A 5,153-nucleotide genomic window follows, 5' to 3' on the forward strand; every position below is an offset into this window, starting at 1 on the left:
TCCGAAGTTTATAATTTTTAATAATAAGTAAATATGGTAGAAATTCTGCTTAAATTAATTGTGTACAAAACCATCTTTTGTCTTGAAAGTATTAATTACAAGGGAGGAACTTGTATTTTGCTCATAAAATTATCTGGGATGCAATTTAAAGAAAATGTAGAGGGGAGAGGGGCAAGGATTTTTTTCGATTTTCTTTCTGAAGTTACAAGTCGCTTTGATGTAATTACCCTTTGATACCACACTGGCTGTACATTATATTCGATTCAAAACAAAGCAAGAAACAATTAAGAAACCAAACGAGGCTGATTTTCAACCAGTAAAAAAATAACATAAAAGATAAAGTAGAAGGCCTCAAAGGAAATTGAAGAACTACTACTGCTACTACTAGCAATTTATTGCATCACCAAGTCGTCTGAGGCTAACACAGCTTCACACACTCCTCCCTGCCAATCTATTCAAAGTCTTCTTATTTACATCCTCCTATTGTTTCTATTCCCTAAAAAGCGGGATTACATCTTATTTTTCGTACAGCTTACTATTTTAAATATGGTCAGTCAGCCGGGTACCCAAAACAATCCGTAGGCAATTTCTCTGAAAAATAAATAGTAACTCCTCTGACTTTCGGAGCGTTCATGCTTCAGAACCTTACTTGACCTCTGTCTTCACTTGTTTCCAGTATTCTGATCTTAGTTTGCAGACTTATGGTCCTATTCTTTCAAACTTTTTTCAGTTGTGAAAAAGCGCTCTGGATTCTTCTTTTACTACTTTTCTACTATTCTTCTTTCAACATCTTCACTGCACCCACCATCTTTACTACTGATACTACCTAGGTGAGTGAAGTTGTCCACGTTTTCTTGCACCCTGAACTTGCAAGAATTCTTTCACTAGTGATTACTACAGTGTGTCTACCGATCGGGTTTGTTATGAGACGCTTAATTGATTTGGTTTTAAAATGAGAAGGAATATAAGCTGAATCTTTTTATTAAATTATTATAGTAACAATAATTGATATAATAATTCGGAAGAAATAGAGGGTCAGAACAGACTAAAGGGATTCCTATGGAGTATATAAAGCTGGAAGGGATTAAGAAAGTAGAAAGGTGGCTAAAGAAAGTTTAAAGGAAATTGGAAGGAACTATTGTAAGTAATTTCTTATGAATATTGTCATGTTTATTTTCTAATAATATTTATAGTTCATCCTAGTGACGAAGTTGACACGCATACCCCGAAAACCATCATGTGTTACGATAATTTTGTTTTTACTTTTCAACCTCCCTCAAAGATTATGGTTAACCATTTACTGTGGATGCTAAGTTCACCTGTCAAAAAGACCTAAATGATGAAAAGGATGGAGGGCTAGAGCAGAATTGGAATCGTATTTTCTATTTTTAGAAATCTGTTTATTGAAAGCTTGTGTTCGCTAACTTTGCTCCCAACTGTTGGTGGATTCTGTCAGTATAGAATTTTCCAAAGTAAAACGGGACTTCATATACTCCACTACCATGAATGGGGCTGGTTCGATCTTTCTCGGAATTGAAAAAAAAGTTCAGCCTTTGGTCCATTTTGAAGGAAACCGAATCATTGTGATTCTGTAATTTACTCCAAGTTCGTCGCTTGATCTTAAGATGTATGGTAATTTTCTTTTGAATTTTGTCCATTTAAATTTAATGTAGAAAAAAAATGGAATGCGAAAAATTTCTTTTCTTTTATGATGCTAACCGAAGAATTGGAGACGGGTTAATTATTTTGCTGTTTTTGGTCTTTTTTCTGTATTTGATGAAAATAACTTACCTCTTTGATGACAAAAAAAAAACTTTCAATAATGCTCTCTTGCAGAAGTTTCTTTTTCACCAACATTCAAGAGGGCTTCGCTCCATATCCTTAGTTTTTCACTATGACGCTCGTTCATTGTTTCAAATATCGAAATTTCACTTCCCAGGTTCTTATTAATGTTTCCTTTCCTAAAAAAAATTGTTCTAAGCTTCCCGAATGAGCCTAGGGATACTCATTAAAAACACACCACGTTTTTCAACAGCTTCTTAGAAACGGTAGACAATGGTCACTATTATTTTGAGCATTTTACCATAATTAATTTTGGTTTGGGAGATTTCTGTATCAAGCAAAAAGCTCTGAACTTTCGGCGTTATGGAAACGTGCCTTAATTGTGTTTCATTGTCCGGTTAGACAAGATAGAAACAAAATTCAACGTTGTTTTTTTTTTTTTTTTTTTTTTTAAGTCATTTTACAGTTTTCTCGGCCGCAGTCCTTGACTAATGAATGAGCCTTTTTGACAAAAATTAACACGAGTTTATGGACACGCTTTAGCAACTAAAATAAAAAAAAAACATGAAATTTAAGCTTGACTTAGCTTGGTCTTTTCTGAAAACTCGATTAAAAATCGACTTTTTCTGATTTCTATAAGAACATGCTACTATAATAATTCTTGGTCCCGGTTATAGCAGCTACGAAAGGCCTTTGAGATGTCAAACTTCCCCAGTTTGTTTTTTCGAAGACATGACCGAATGATAAAATTGGCAATAGGGGTGAAAAACAATCTCTAAATAGACTAGGATAAGCTACCAAACTGTGATCTCTCATGAAACATTTTCTCCAAAAGTTGGGAAGATCTTTCAAGATACTATCAGGAGGAGGGTTGTACTTTTGTCCCTGCTTTGTTTGGAATTGTGTACCCCTGAATTATTTTCATGCAAGCACTGAAATGCTCATATAAAACATTCACTGTAGTATTTCGAAAAATTGTGAAGTCAACAACAGTATTCTATATACTGATTCCTCTATGGAAGAGCAGAAAGCTTCAGCTTCTCGTCATTCAAAATTCTAGTGCCCGTTTCAAGAGATAAAAGTGATTAGAGGGCAACCAGTTCCCTCCCATGGCCTTTACGACAACCCTCCTCTTTAACCCAAGACACCTGATCAAGATGTTGAGATAACTACTATGTTGAGAATAGTCGAAAAATCCAAGACCTTTACCTCTAGGGATATCATCCCCAAAGCTCCTGGGACAGGTGCTGTAAATTATGCAAGCAGCCTATTTTTTACATGCGGTTTTTGTATTGTTCATTGAACACAATTTTTATTGTGTTCAATGAAGGGGGTCCAGAAAATTTGAAGGATTTTAGCTGATGGTTTCAGGGAAAATCAATAACTGCTTATAGGCAATAACCCAAATAACTGCTTATAGGCAATAACCCAAATAACTGCTTATAGGCAATAACCCAAATAACTGATGAATGGTAACCTAAAACTCAATGAATTTTGTATATTCAAAACCAAGATAAAAAGTTCTGATGCATTTACTGTTTTCAACTAACATTTTTTATAGTTGGGGTTAATATGGAACATATAAAACCATCTCGATGGAAGCATCGAATGTTCTATTAATTAATACTCTATATACGTTTTTTTTTATTAATTAAACAAACAATATAATGTGTATTGATGTATATATTTTTCCTAGAAATCAGCAAGATAATTTTTTCTGAAAATTAGTATATTATTTCTGGCCTCAAAACAATCTAGATAGATCACTACTTTAAGGAAGGATTGGTTTTATCCCAGGGTGATCATATCGAACCTAAGATTACGTCAAGACTGCGGTTAGAAGACAAGCGACAGGAAGAATCATATATGTATAAACCGCGTCCCCAAGTACCAGGGATATAGTGAAGCTCGGTCTGCTGGCGCATATATATATATATATATATATATATATATATATATATATATATATATATATACTCTCTTTAAGTGAGCAATAATTGTGTGTGTATGCATATATTTTTTTTTTCGAACGGGTTCCGTAATTTCTTCTTTTTTTTTGAATTGGCACACTGGGATTTTTTCGTCTGAAGAAACAATCTAGATAGGTCAAACTTTGGAAAAATTTGCTAAGGTTTTATTTTTGAAAAATATTTTTCATATTACATATAGTCGGCGGTAGACAAGCAATTTTTGTAATTTCCGATATTGTAGGTAGAAAGAAGGTATGCTCGTGTTCCAGTAGATCGACCAGATGCATAATATCAAGGTCAGCAGTCGCCTTAGTGTTTTACCATGTCGCTTACGATAAATTGCCAAAAAAATCCCTTACATTCTAGGTAATTTCTTTTTTTGATCCCTTGTATTTTTTTTGCGTCTTTAGCAAAATTTTAGGGTGCAGTTTGAAAACCCCAAAATTTTGCTTGGTTTGTTTCAGAAAACCTTTCCATTAAAGATTCCGTAACTGAGTCTCAGAATGGGATAAATATTGACTTTCTACAGTCATAGATTGTTTCATTAGCCGTACAATGTTAACTGATTAATCGGGGCATTGGGAAATTCGGAAATCTGGGTATTGAGTGATTGGAAGTTCACTACTGCTTCGGTCAGCTTGGAAACTATTAGTTAACGATCGAATGTGGCTGGACAATTTCAGTAGATCGACTCCAACTCACTGCAGCATCCGATTGACTACCTCGAGCTTGCTGGAATACCTGAAAATTATTTTGGAGCAGACAGGAAATATGGTAGAGATGGTACAGTGTAGCTGAAAAGATTTTGCTTTGAATTCTTATTTCCTTCCAACGATAATTATTTTTAGAAATAATTTTTAGAAAAACCTACAACTACATACTTCTGACCACTCTCACAAAAGAAATTGATTATTTCTTTTACTGTTCCTACAATATTTCTTATCTATGGAATGTTATTTAAATAATTCAAAACTAAGTTTAGTCGTTGGTTAGAACAGTGAAAATAGTGAGCTATAGGAGATTCATGGCAGATATTTTTATGCACCCCTGAGATGTGGTCGGCCATTGCGCTGCAGTCGTATAACGACATCCTTGAGACTAAGATTGTACTACGAACTTAAAAATTTTAATTTCATTTTCTTAGGGCCGAATGTCGCTGAAAGAATACGCAACCCTTTTGAAATTTCAAATTGAACTTTACCAATAACTTTTTTCATAATTTTTTTCGTTTTGCTTTTTTCTTCCTTTCTACAAAAGAGCCAAAATGAAGTTTTTTCGAAGATAATACGAGGAAGAAACTAAAAAATAGTACGCAGATTAATTCGACTAGACGAATCTTCTTCACTTTGAACTCATCTTGAAAAAAAAATTATAACATAGTCCTCAAAATGGCGGGGAAAA

The sequence above is a fragment of the Artemia franciscana genome, chromosome 15 (genome assembly GCF_032884065.1).
Source record: "Artemia franciscana chromosome 15, ASM3288406v1, whole genome shotgun sequence".
In the NCBI taxonomy this organism is placed as follows: domain Eukaryota; kingdom Metazoa; phylum Arthropoda; class Branchiopoda; order Anostraca; family Artemiidae; genus Artemia; species Artemia franciscana.